Below are 14,873 nucleotides of genomic sequence, written 5' to 3' on the forward strand. Positions count from 1 at the left end.
TTTCTAACAGAACTTTGGGAAGTATGAAATTCCCTACACTGAAAATGTTCAAATATAAGTTAAAAAACATTGAATATTATTACAAGAGCTCAGGAGAAAGTTAGTTTACCAAAGCGCAACTGGAGTATATGGTCTTTATGTCCTTTCATAATTGAGAACTTAGTATTCTGGAATGTATACAAAGGATAAAAGCAGAGTTCTTATTGCTCCTGTATTGTTATTTTCAATGTTCTTTTCGTCAGTGCCAAAGCTACATGAAGCACGGGCTTCACAAAGCTATAATGTTCTTCCACAGAGGCAGTGTTTTATACCTTCATCTTCTCTAGGTCAAGGATAAACTAAGCAAGCAGAAGTGCTAGAAATGTCATAGGAGCAAACCACAAAGTACGTGGATACATATGTAACAACAGGTTGGAAGGCTGGGCAGGCACAAGAGAAGGATAAGGACTTACCAGGTGACATTTCTTTGCTCTGGCATTAGCACTGTGCCTGCAAAAAATAAAGAGATGAATTGGTTACTTTTATGGCTTCAGTTCAGTTCAGTTGCTCAGTCATGTCCAACTCTTTGCGATCCCAAGAACCGAAGCACGCCAGGCCTCCCTGTCCATCACCAACTCCCTGAGTCCACCCAAACCCATGTCCATCGAGTCATGATGCCATCCAGCCATCTCATCCTCTGTCGTCCCCTTCTCCTCCTGCCCTCAATCTTTCCCAGCATCAGGGTCTTTTCCAATGAGTCAGCTCTTTGCACCAGGTGGCCAAAGTATTGGAGCTTCAGCTTCAACAACAGTCCTTCCAATGAACACCCAGGACAATCTCCTTTAGGATGGACTGGTTGGATCTCCTTGCAGTCCAAGGGACTCTCAAGAGTCTTCTCCAACACCACAGTTCAAAAACATCATGGGTTTAACCAAACTGATAGGATCTATGATATTGAAGTCTTTATATCTGGCTGTAAGAAGATAAAACTTGCATTCAAAAAAAATTGTTTTAATCAAGTGATAATCAAAATAATTTATTGAAATAATTAAGAATAAATTCAGGAGCTTCCCTGGTGGCTCAGTGGTAAAGCATCCACCAGTCAATGAAGAACACACAGGTTCGATCCCTGATCAGGGAAAATTTCCCATGCCGCAGGGCAACCAAGCCCATTGTGCCACAAGTGAGCCTGTGCTCTAGAGCCCAGAGCTAAAACTCCTGAAGCCTATGCACCCTATAGCCTGTGTTCAACAACAAGAGAATCCACTGCAGTGAGAAGCCCACAAACCACAACTAGACAGTAGCCCACGCTCACCACAACTAGTGAAAGGGTCACACAGCAACGAAGACCCAACATAGCCAAAAATAAATAATCTTTAAAAAAAATAGAATAAATTTGATATTCATCTAATTTTAGAAGTTACATACGGTCTAGTTAATTCAGGTCCTAACCCTGTCTTTTCCTCAATGTCATTGTTCCTTGTTGTTTTTCCATGAGTTACCCAGATAATTCTCTCAAAGCTCTGTATCTTTGTTTGTCTTTCTGGAAGCATCCTTGGTGAGCTGTGAGCACAATGCTAACACTCCAGCAGTGTTCTAAAGAACTTTGGCAACATCTAGCATTTTGCTGGGAGGCCTGGAACTGATGCGTAACCCACTTTTAGCATCAAATTCAAAACACACTCAATATTAAATCAAAAGGACATAAAAGTTTATTTAATAAACATGTTGGGGTGTCTTACGCTAGGAGTTGGAACCATAAAGATAAAGATTGCCAACAATGAGATTCTGTAGTCCAACAAATCCATTTTCAATTGCTCTGGATCCCACCTCAAAATATATATGTACACAGACTCAGGAGTCTAACATGAACTCTTCCTAAGGTACTTGTGTTGCTTACAATAAAAAAAATTCACAAATAAACATAAAAGCCCTTTAAATAGAGTACCATACTGACTGATACATAAATTTGAATCTAAATCAAAAGATAATTCCATAGTTTTTTATATGTAAAGTCATATATATATAACCAGCTTAATGAAACTGATTACAAGTATTATTTCTTAAATTAGTTTTTAATTATGAGGAATTGAAAAATCAATTTTAGGTAAATATGGCAATATAGTTACGCTGTGGCCAGCCTGAAAATCTCAGGGTCATTAGTGTTCAAATATCTCACCAGAAATGGGAACTCAGTGAAATCCGAAGTTCTTGAAATGTTAAAAAAAAAAAATCATCCTATTATAAAAACAGGAATGCTTCATTCCTCAAGCTTTGTTTTTTTCTTTTTAGCCACAAGAGCCCACTAAAATAATTATCCATGTTACAAATCATTTCAACAGAAAGAATATCTCAGAAAATCAAGCATATTTAACTGGATAGAAACCATCAACTAAACAGGAAGTTCCAACTAAAATTTTGAACTTACAATGTGCTGTCATTTGTACTTTATTCAAATAAAAGAATATTGATTTGTAGCAACTAGTGAGAGTTCAGTTGAAGGCAGAGATGTAAAACTCACCTCTTCCCTGGTAGCTCAAAATAATACTGGACATGTGTTGGCACTTGGCTGAGACACAACAGCAGGCAAGAATACCTTGTGCAGGATTCTTCATTGCCCTTGTTTTATTTTCTTCCTCTCTCCTTTGTTAGTCTTGGTTCTCTTAAGATGGGATAAGAGAAGGACAGTGAGATGGGATGGGGGTGAGTAGGTAGAATTGCTGAGAAAGAGAGAAAAACATGGCACCTTCTTTTAGGAACTGGGTCTTTTCAATTCATAATTCCCCTAGTCCTTGGAACAAAACAGACATGCAATAAATATGCATAATGAAATTAATGTTTTCTTCCAATCTGAGTTTTATTTCTTCTCCTTTGTCCTCATTTTTCCTTCTCTTCATCTCCTCACACCATTAACCCAATTCAAACATGTCTTTCAAAAGCATAACCCACTTCCCTGATACATTTTCATATGAATTCATGCTCCTAGAGAAAAGTGGAAGACCATAGAAATATCAATATCTGGAGATAAAAATAACTAACGAGGTAGGTACTTTTTTAGTTCAGAGCCAGGCAGGGAAATTCTTGCTCTATTCATCATGATCTGCCCAATCCCAATAATTTCTTGGGCTGATTTTGCTGGGAGATAAAATCCAGAATCCCTATATTGACTTAAAAGCTGAATTTGCTGGTATGCTGACCACCTGAATCATAATCACCTAGCATCCTTATTAAATATACAAACCCCTGGGTCTCACCCAGACCTGTTCCAATAAAGTCTCCTGAGGAGCAAACATGGGTATCTTTTTCTTGAGCTCCCAAAGTGATTCTCAATGAAAAATATGGTTTGAAAACCACCATTACAGGACAGCTGACCCAATTTCTAACCTCCTTGAACTTAGGTTTTCTCCAACTTTTTCTCAAGAAGACTTATTCATTTATTCAGCATTCAGTAAAAGTCTGGTTCAGATTTCCAGTCACAAAGAAAATTAGCCTGAGTTTACATATGAGAGTCTTTAACCTCCTACAGAAAAGTACCTGCTTAATCAAGAAATTAATACATTGTGCAGACCATGGATTTTTAAAGTGGTTTTTAAATTTTTCCTTTAGAATAAACCTCTAACTGCAAAAGCAATTCCTTAAATGTTTCATTGAAATTTATCATTATGCATATCAATGGTTCCATAAAAAAGGTTATCAAAATGGTACATTAATAAAGAGCGAATGGCTTACTGCATCAAAAATGATAACAGAACCAATTTGCAAGCATAATCTCCATCATCCCTGCCAGCCTGAAGCCTTCCTGGGTGTTACACCTGTGTAGTTACAGTCTCGCTCTCAGTGGAGGCCCAGCACTTGGTTTAATGCACTGCTGTCACCTTCTCGAAGTTTTTAATAATCCAAACCCTGAACTTGAGTTGTGTGAGTTTAGGCCTCTGAGACCATGAAGCCTGTGCCTGAGCAAAGGAGATATAGTTCTCTGGCAGCCAGCCAACACATGTGTAGACTCAGGTTCAATCACTGCTGAAGGTGGGCAGCTTGGAACATCCAGCCCGGCCAATCACTGGTAAGATTGGGACCCACACTGACATTAACAATGGAAGCTACAGCAGGGGCTGCAACCCTGGAGGACAGGAGGGCCTTCTGTGGGGGAAGGACCCTTGGTGGGAAAGCAGCTAGCCTGCTGGGGCCTGGAGTTCATCCATGCAGCATCTGTACAGCCCTTAACTCTCTGGCCTAGCACAGGGACAGACACTTCCAGTACACAAGCTATAAACTTTGTCAGTATTATTACAAAGTAAAAGTGTGCACATGGACATGGCAAGAAGACATATCAGGGAGCTGCTATTAGAATCGGTCAGAGTTTAGAGCCTCTGGTTTTGAAAACTGTTCGCAATATTGCCAAGCAGCTTATCTGCAGGCTTTGGAAGGGAAATTTACTTGAAAGATCATCACGCTTCATGGGAAAGTATTATTGTTATTTTATTCTGGCACGAAATGCCATATTTTGTATTTATAAGTTTATGCCATTACATGTTTATCTTATTACTTCTATTTAATGTCATTCAGTTCAGTTCAGTTCAGTCACTCAGTCATGTCCAACTCTTTGCGACCCCGTGAAGCACAGCACGCCAGGCCTCCCTGTCCATCACCAATACCCGGAGTCTACCCAAACCCATGTCCATTGAGTCGGTGATGCCATCCAACCATCTCATCCTCTGTCGTCCCCTTCTCCTCCTGCCCTCAATCTTTCCCAGCATCAGAGTCTTTTTAAATGAGTCAGTTCTTCACATGAGGTGGCCAAAGTATTGGAGTTTCAGCTTCAACATCAGTCCTTCCAATGAACACCCAGGACTGATCTCCTTTAGGATGGACTGGTTGGATCTCCTCGCAGTCCAAGGGACTCTCAAGAGTCTTCTCCAACACCACAGTTCAGAAGCATTAATTCTTCGGTGCTTAGCTTTCCTTATAGTCCAACTCTCACATCCATACATGACTACTGGAAAAACCATAGCCTTGACTAGATGGACCTTTGTTGACAAAGTAATGTCTCTGCTTTTTAATATGCTGTCTAGGTTGGTCATAACTTTCCTTCCAAGGAGTAAGTGTCTTTTAATTTCATGGCTGCAATTACCATCTGCAGTGACTTCAGAACAATATTTTTAAGGGAAAAAGGTGTATATTTTACTTTCAATTTCACCTTGTAATTTTTTTTTTTTTTTTTTGCATGAGGGACCCTGTATTTTCACTTTCAATTGTGTCCTATAAATGACATAGCCACCACTACCTTTGAGGCCATTTTACAATCAAGAGAAAAAAAAATCTGTGAGGGTTAAATGACTTGGCCATGGTCCCAAGGCCAGCTAAGGAGAACCAGTTCCTAGACTTAGAATTTGGGAATGTACAGACTTCAACCCATCAAAAGCCCACTGAGAAACAATCTAATTATGAGACAGAAGCCTGTCTCACAGAAGCCAAGCCTCAGGAGCACTTGCTTTGTTAATAACCACAGAGAGGACTTTCCTGGTGGTCCAGTGGTCAAGAATCCACATGCCAATACAGAGGACGCTGGTTCCATCCCTGGTCCAGGAAGATTCCACATGCCACAGGGCAACTAAGCCCTTATGCCACAGTTACTGAGCCTGAACATCCTAGAGCCTTTGCTGCACAAGAAGAGAAGCCACCATAATGAGAATCTCAGGCACCACGCTAGAGAGTAGCCTGGGCTTGCTACAACGAGAAAAAGATCATATGCAGCAAAGAAGACCCAGCACAGTCATAAATAAATAAAATTTAAAATAATAATAATAACCACAGGAAGCAGAGGAGCAGCCAAAGTGCACAGTCACCAGGCAGAGCAGAGAAAACTACAGGACAGACATGCTCGGAGCACCTGGCATCCAGCAGAGAAAGAAGTCCTCACATTCAGCAGAATCTATTGTATCTTTATCTTCTCAATGAAAACCTGCACTCCTTGGCAAATGCCTGTGGGTACCAGCCAAAATCCCTGTGTGTTGTAGGTAATGATGACTATTTCATTTACCAGGACCCAGCAACAATTGGCAGATGCCACTGAGGGCCTGCAGAGTAGATTCAGAGCTGCTGGAACTCATTCTGATGGGTCATTGACAGGGTGACCAGTTGTCCAATGTTCTGACCCTCACACTGGGATAGGGCTTCCAGTAAATATGTGTTAAATGACCCTGTGGAAAGACTTCAAGACATGCTGTAGTACAGACAGGCCCCAGTTTATCTTTTCCCAAACTTACTCAACTATTGATCCTTTAGGGGCAGGCACTGATCTAGCTCATCCACACATCTTACGAAGCGGAAAACTGAGAATCAGAAGCTTGAGGTTACTCATTCAAAGTCTACAGCTAGGGAGAAGCCCACGCAGGGCCAGAAATCAGTTCTCATTCTGAAATGTCATGTCCAGTTGAGGTTTCCTAAACTGAAGGATGATTTAGTCTGACTCTCATAGAGGGGTGACAATCTATAAAGTTAATATTGTGAATCAGCTAAACTATTTGAGTTAATGTTACTTTATATATATATATACAGCACAAACTTTCCAGGTGACACTAGCAGTAAAGAACACAACTGCCAATGCAGGAGACACAGGAGACCTGGGTTCCACCCCTGAGTCAGGAAGATCCCCTGGAGAAGGAAATGGCAACCCACTCCAGTATTCTTGCCTGGAAAATCCCATGGACAGAGGAGCCTGATAGGGTCACATAGTGTCGGACACAATTGCAACTTAGCATTCACACGCATGGAGATAGTATAGGAACTTTCTACTGAATCTAAAATGTTTAGGTCATATTGTTCAAAACACCTCACTGCAGATGTGGAATTGAACTAAAGTGGCTCACTTAACGTCACATAGCTCTTTAGTGACACTATAAGACCAGGACTCAGATCGCCTTCCTCTCCCTGTGGTGTTCATTCCTCACAACCACAACTGCACTCACTTCTGTTTTTTAAAGGAAACGTCTGCGTGAATGACCAGTTTAGCACAAAGCAAGCTGCCACGTAACCATGTAATCATGCAACGTGAATACAAGTTTATTTTTCTCTGGGACAAGGTGTGAACAACCACATCCGAGAAGTGAAACGATGTACTGCTGTAGCCTTGAGGAAACTGCCCTCTACTGGGAACCAGAGGGGAGTCCCCTAACTGTACCTAAAGGAGCAGGGGTTTTTTGGTTTGGTTGGTTGGTTTTTTAGTTACTTTTTATTGGAGAAGAGGGCGGCAGAGGATGAGATGGTTAGATAGCATCACCAATTCAATGGACATGGACTTCAGCAAATTCTAGGAGATAGTGAAGAACAAGGAAGCCTGGCATGCTGAAGTCCATGAGGTCACAAAGAGTTGGACACGACTTGGCAATGGCCCCATGGACTGTAGCTCACCAGGTTCCTCTGTTCATGGAATCTTCCAGGCAAGGATACTGAAGAAAGTTGCCATTTCCTACTCCAGGGGATCTTCTTATCCGGGGATCAAACCCACATCTCCTGGGTCTCTGGCACTGGCAGGCAAATTCTTTACCACTGAGCCACCTGGGAAGCCCACTGTACAGTCAGCCATACATATACATATATTCTCTCCCTTTTGGATTTTCTTCCCTTTCAGGTCACTGCAGTGCATTAAGTCTAGTTCCTTGTGCTATGCAGTATGTTCTCCTTAGTTACCTATTTTATATGTAGCACCAATAGTGTAGAAATGTCAATCCCAATCTCCCAGTTCCTCCCACCCACCCTCTTTCCCCTTGGTATCCATTAATTTATTCTCTACCTCTGTGTCACTACTTCTGCTTTACAAATAGGATCATCTATACTATTCTTCTGACTGAGCGACTAAGCACAGCACTAGGGCTTCCCTGATGGCTCAGATGGCAAAGAATCCACCTGCAATGTGGGAGACCTGGGTTCGATCCCTGGGTTGGGAAGATCCCCTGGAAGAGGGCAGGCAACCCCTCCAGTATTCTTCCCTGGAGAACCCCCATGGACAGAGGAGCCTGGCAGGCTACAGTCCACAGGGTCACAAAGAGTTGGACACGACTGAGCAACTAAGCACACAGTACATACTAGTCTCCTGGATTTCACACATGTGCATTAATGTATATCGGTAGGTAGAAGAAAAATGTCTTGCCATGCACCTTGATGGATAATTATTCTCCAGCTGCAGTCACACTCATTTTACAAGAGCATGTGTGTTTGTAACACCTCTTCCCTCCAACCACCTCCTCATCCAGCATCCGGCTTCTTCAGCATGGCCCTGGGGCATATCTCTTACTGGGCTGGATGCTCTCTTATGAGAAATCTGAGAGGTACGTTCCCTGCTTCTCCACCACCCCAAACCATGAGGATGCAGTGGTTACTTTTGTGTTACCAGAAAAGATTACAGAAGGAATTCTAGAGGTGCCTGTGATTCAGTTTAAGGCCAAAGTAATTCCCACCACCTCATCATTGAAGGGCTTTGCAGAGGAAATAAGCATCATCAGGTTGCAAGGGTGATTTTCCTGTCCAATCCTAAAAAGGAACTGCCCTCAATAAATCATCTTCCTAATGGAAATGACAGAATTATTCTCCCAGGAGGGGTCAGCCGGGAGGACTATGCAAACCACACATCCCTCTCAAGGGTAATAGGAAGGAAGCACACAGCCATCATTACCCTGGAGATCTAAGGCTTCCTGAAGACCTGTTCCCTCTCTCTCCCCCTGAGTTCACTTTTAATCCTTTTATAAGTCATTATTTACATATAAAGATAGAACTCCTCTTAGTAAGTATGCTGTGTTTAAAAAAAAAAGTTGTGGTTAATCACAAGGGGAAAAAATCCATCATATCACTTAAGTAAAAGGTTTAAAATTAATGTAAAATATCTTTTTATTAACAGTGCCAGCAAAATTAAATAACAATGGGGTGAGAAGAACAACTGGTAACACTGGCAATTTTTGGAGACAATTGTCCGTGATTATCTTTCCTTCTGTGTGTGTGGGTTATTTTTGTTAATTTTTAAATTATTTATGTTTCAAAGTTGGATTTTAAGATACTTGTTATTTAAATTCATTTAATCTGTAATCTGTAATCTAACGTAAGGGTTGGGATTCATACTGAGATCAGTATCTACTTTTCCAAGTGGAACAGAAAAATGGATGCTATAATGGGGTTTTAAAACCAGAACTAATAATTCACTTTCTTCACCCATTGCATTAGTTTAAGAATTTATAATAAGCTTTTGTAAATGGCATTTGGCAAAGATCTTCAGCTCATTCTTTTTGAAATGAATTTGTTAGAACTCAAAGTTTATTTTCTAATCAAAACTTTAGGAAGTGCCACTCCCAATCTGACGGTGCAGTCAGGCTTTTGATTTCTGAGAAATTCTTACCCAGGTCACCAGAGAATGAAAGGTCAGCTTTGAGGAAGTTTCTGGAACAAGAAGAATCTCAATGAAATTGGCTGGAATTTTTTGAGGGGTGAAAAAAATGTCCCTTCAATAAAGCAAGGTATATGGGAGTTAAGATCATAGTTTTATCAAATTCAATCTAAGCCTTTAGTCAGATCCCTTGAAACTTTTTCCCATGATTAAAATTCTTATTTGTTGCATTTTTGGCATGATAACTAAGTGATTTGGGGCACTGGCCCAAAAATCATAGATTTTTTTGTTGTTGTTCTTGTTACAACAAATTAGAGGAAATCTTTTATTTTTTTTAACATTCACTGTGAATACCCACTTTGAGGGGGGGAAATCACAATTTGTCAATTTGTTACATGTTCTTTTTGCATTTTTAACTATTTTTCTAAAGGCTGCCATGATAAATTCTATGGAGAACTTCAAAGAATTCCTAGGGGTCCCCAAGACACTTTTAGAGAATCTGCAATTTCCTTCCTCTTCCATCTAAAGATCTGCATAAAATCAGCTCAGAATAGATTAAATGCAGAAGCAGATAAGAAAATTTATCTTCTATTAATCCAGATAGTAACAAGAGTAGAATAAACTAAAACAATCCTACTTTCTCATTGCTTTGTTTTGAAAAATATGGTTATTTTTCACCGACATTAAAATTTTCACCACATTAAAATTTTTATTATTGGTTTTTATTACTGTTATTTATAATGTAGTAATAAAATTTTTAATTTTTCTATTTTAATTTATAATACAGTAAATACTGATGGCTATAACCAACCTAAATCAAAGTTCTTTGGGATCATCAATAATTTTAAGAATACAAAGTTTTTCTAAGATCAAAAAGTTTGACAACTTCTGAAATAGAGAAATCCTTTTAGAATCAGCTCAGAGGGGAGGCTAGAGGATGAGAGCACATGAAATAGAGCTATGTTCTTCTGGCTGAGGCCCTCCTCAGTCACCCTCAGCTGCCCACCATTTGAATATACCCAGCCAAGGGCAGATGCATCTGGCCTAGATTAAAAGATACCCAGCCAAACTGTACATTTCTGAGAACTCATCATTTTTGTTTCAAGCCACTAAGTTCTAGCGTGGTTTCCTGTGCAGCATTATTTTTGCAATGAATAATAATTTGTTCCTTCTCTGATTTTCTAGAAAATGTACCATATATTTACAATGTTGTTCAGTTGCTAAGTTGTGTTCGACTCTTTGTGATTCCACAGACTGCTGCACACCAGGCTTCCTTATCCTTCACCATCTCTGAGAGCTTGCTTAAACTCATGTTTATTGAGTCAGTGACGCCTCCAATCACCTCATCCTCTTTCGCTGCCCTTCTCCTCCTGCCCTCAATCTTTCCCAGCACCAGGGTCTTTTCCAATGAGTCGGCTCTTCACACCAGGTGGCCAAAGTATTGGAGTTTCAGCATCAGTCCTTCCAATGAATATTCAGGGTTGATTTCCTTTTGGTTTGAGCTCCTTCCAATCCAAGGAACTGTCAAGAGTCTTTTCCAGCACCACAGTTAGAAAGCATCAATTCTTCAGCACTCACCCTTCTTTATGGTCCAGCTCTCACATCCATATATGATGACTGGAAAAACCATAGCTTTGACTAGACAGACCTTTGTCCTCAAAGTGATGTCTCTGTTTTTACAATGAGTCCCACACATTTATGCTTCATTTATATTGCAGTATGTTGTGAAATGATGTTTCTAAACTACTTGAAGGAGAGGAAAGATCAAGGTAACAGAGTGGGAAGATGCTGAGCTCACCTCAAGCCATGAACACATCAAAAATATATCTATGTGTGGAGCAGCTGTCATTGGAAGCACACTGGAGACTGGCAGAAGACTCATCTACAATCAAGACTATAAAGAAAGATCCACATGGAGTCGGGTGGGAAGGGTGGAGAAGCAGTCAGATTGGGATCCACATCTATGGAACGAGGAGGGTTATCACAGCCTCAGAGATCCTCTTTGGGAAGTGAAGAGTTCCAGCCACATAGCAGGCACCCCAGCCATGATGTGCAATTCCAGGCAAAGGAGTCCCCTTAGCTGGTTTGAAAACAGCTATAAGAAAGCAAGACTCCAAACAGATTGAAAATATCCTGAGGCTCTGACCAGCTCACTGGGACCACCCTAGCCTGCAACCCAGCTACACCAGGTACCTGCTCCAGCCTCTGTGGCCCCAGTGCTGCTCTCCACTAGGCCAGACCCTAAAGACAGTGCACATGCATAGAGAAAATGGGGCTAACTTGGACCCAACCCTCAGGGCTTTTGCTCCAGCACGTGAAATGAAAACATCTCCTGCCAAGAAATCTCACAGTCATCAGTGGTTTCTGGCCTCTAAATGTGAATGAGGGCTCCCAAGACTTCAATCCAGCGGATGCTGCCACCCGCAGCCACAGTGATTGTTAAAGAGCTGTAAGAATGCAAGAAGAAAGGGAAACAAAGAAACAGGATTGACCCCAGAAAGCTGAGGTGCATATGAAAGGAATGAATTCAGTGAGCCCAGAGGCTTGCATCTTCCCATACAGAGAATGCTAAATTCCTTAACTTGGTACCTGATCTTTGATGTTCAGACTGCCTGCTCTCTTTGCGGCAAACTTGTATATACTCCTTGGAAGGAAAGTTATGACCAACCTAAACAGCATATTAAAAAGCAGAGACATTGCTTTGTCAGCAAAGGTCCGTCTAGTCAAGGCTATGGTTTTTCCAGTGGTCATATATGGATGTGAGAGTTGGACTGTAAAGAAAGCTGAGCGCAGAAGAATTGATGCTTTTGAACTGTGGTGTTGGAGAAGACTCTTGAGAGTCCCTTGGACTGCAAGGAGATCCAACCAGTCCATCCTAAAGGAGATCAATCCTGGGTGTTCATTGGAAGGACTGATGTTGAAGCTGAAACTCCAATACTTTGGCCACCTCATGCGAAGAGTTGACTCATTGGAAAAGACCCTGATGCTGGGAAGGATTAGGGGCAGGAGGAGAAGGGGACGACAGAGGATGAGATGGCTGGATGGCATCACTGACTCAATAGACATAAGTTTGGGTAAACTCTGGGAGTTGGTGATGGACAGGCAGGCTTGACGTGCTGTGATTCACGGGGTCGCAAAGAGTCAGACACGACTGAGCTACTGAACTGAATGAACTGGCTTCCCCTCCTGCCTCATTGGAGCAGTTTTCTCAGAGCTACTGAGATGCTGTCTCCTGGTCTCAGAGTCCTACACATTCCCACCAAATACAATAACTCTCTACTTTCAGGTTGTGTCTATATTTTTTTAGTCAATAAGCCCCCTGGGCACCAAGCACTCTATAAAGTGGTGACTGTCACTGAGCACAGGAGAAGCCTCAGTTCACACCTGAATCTGGCTCTAGCTCTACCTCACACCAAGCTGTCAGCACACCCAGGGCTAAGACATGACCCATACTCGCTTAAGATCCTGCTCTCCCACCAAAGCCACTAGCCACATAGAGATGGCATAGGGATGCTCCCACAAAGTACATCCCTTCAAAACCAGGACAGGTGGCTATTTCATCTAATATCAGGACACAAAGAAGTTTAAACAAACAAGAAGATAGAAGAATATGTTTTGGGACTTCCATGGTGGTCCAGTGGTTAGGACTTTTCCTGCCAATGCAGAGGACTCGAGTTTGATCCCTAGTTCAGGAAGATCCCATATGCCTCAGAACAACTAAGCCCATGCACCACAACTGCTGAAGCCCATTTGCCTAGAGCCCATGCTTCACAACAGGTGAAACCATTGCAATGAGAGGACAACAAAGAGTAGCCCCTGGTTGCTGCAACTATAGAAAGCTCATGCATAGCTACAAAGACTCAGCACAGTCAAAAATAAATGAATACATAAGAACATGTCCCAAACTAGAGAGCAAGGAAAAAAAAACATGGAAAAACAGTCTAATGAAACAGTGATAAATTTACTAAATAAAAGAGTTCAAAGCCACAGTAATAAAAATGTTAACTGAACTTGGAAAAAGAATGCTTGAGCACAGTCAAAACTTTAACAAGGAAGTAGAAAATATAAAAAAGAAACAGAACTAGAGAACTCAATAACTAAAATGAACAGTACTCTTGAAAGAATTAATAGCAGACTGGGTGATATAGGAAGATGCATAGGCAGTCTGGAAGATAGAATACTGAAAATCAACTAATCAGAGTAGCAAAAAGAAAAGCAAAAAGGAAAAAAAAAAATGAGGATAGTTTAAGAGACCTCTGAGACAATATCAAACATCCTAACATTCACACTATAGGGATCAGAAGGAGAAAGCAAGATCCAAAGAGAGTAAAAACATATTTGATGAAATTGTGACTGAAAACACCCCAAGCCTGAAAAAGAAAAGAGATATCCAGGTACACAAAGTACAGAAAACTAAAAAAAAGATACCCCAAATAGACATACACCAAGATATATAATAATTAAAATGGCAAAAGTTAAAGATAGGGAATTCTAAGGGCAGCAAGGGAAAAACAAAGAGTCACATACAAGTGAAGTCCTATAGTGCAATGAAATTATTTTTCTGTAGAAACTTTGTAGACCAGAAGGGTGTAGCATGATATATTTAAAGTGCTGAAAGGGAGAAACCTACAACCTGGAATAAAAAGTAAAAAGTGTTAGTGTCTCAGTCATGTCCAACTCTTTGAGACCCCCATGGACTGTGTAGTCCACCAAGTCTTCTGTCCATGGAATTCTCCAGGTGAGAATACTGCAGTGAGTAGCCATTCCCTTCTCCAGGGGATCTTTCCAACCCAGGAATCGAACCCAGGTCACCCACATTGCAGGCAAATTTTTGACCAGCTGAGCCACCAGGGAAGTCCTGAAACATATTCTTTTACTCTACTCAGATAACTCTACCCATAGACTGACTATACAGTCCATGGAATTCTCCAGGCCAGAATACTGAAGTGGATAGCCTTTCCCTTCTCCAGGGTATCTTCCCAACCCAGGGATCGAACCCAGGTCTCCCACATTGCAAGCAGATTCTTGACCAGCTGAGCCACAAGGAAAGCCCCATCAGTACTAAACTGACCCTAAAAGAAGTGTTAGAGTTTCTTTTCTAAGTCAAAGAGAAAAGGCTACAACAAAAAGTAGGAATGTATAGGAAAGAAAAAAAATCTCACTAGCAAAAGCAAAAACTGTAAAAATCAGCTATAATGACAATAAATAGTTAAGGGATTAGCTCAAAGATGTAAAATACAACATCGAAAACACCTAATGTGGCAGAGGGGACTAAAAACTGTAGATCTGTTAGAACACGTTTGAACTTAAATGACTAGAAGTCTAAAATAAGTAGATAAAAATTATAAGTCAGACTATTGAACTTCATGATAACCAAAACTGAAAACCTACAACAGATAAACAGAACTAAAGAGAAAGCAACACAGTCATATCACTAAAGAAAATCATCAAACAGGGGAAGAGACTAAAAGAACAAAAGAACTGAGAACTACAAACACAACTAGAAAACAAGTAACAAAAC

General features: G+C 40.9%; 1 long non-coding RNA gene across 1 annotated transcript in view; it reads right to left on the bottom strand.

The window, feature by feature from the left end:
• The window catches only part of LOC145539191 (uncharacterized), a 78,803-nt gene that overhangs the window by 17,128 nt on the left and 46,802 nt on the right, over positions 1-14,873 (bottom strand). Inside the window, exons 3-4 of the long non-coding RNA XR_014077618.1 lie at positions 2,501-2,641; positions 453-489 (exon numbers count right to left, since the gene is read on the bottom strand). This is a non-coding gene — a long non-coding RNA (uncharacterized LOC145539191). The remainder of the gene's footprint in view (positions 1-452; positions 490-2,500; positions 2,642-14,873) is intronic.

The sequence above is a fragment of the Giraffa tippelskirchi genome, chromosome 2 (assembly GCF_054371585.1).
Source record: "Giraffa tippelskirchi isolate mGirTip1 chromosome 2, T2T-mGirTip1v1.2.pri, whole genome shotgun sequence".
Lineage (NCBI taxonomy): Eukaryota > Metazoa > Chordata > Mammalia > Artiodactyla > Giraffidae > Giraffa > Giraffa tippelskirchi.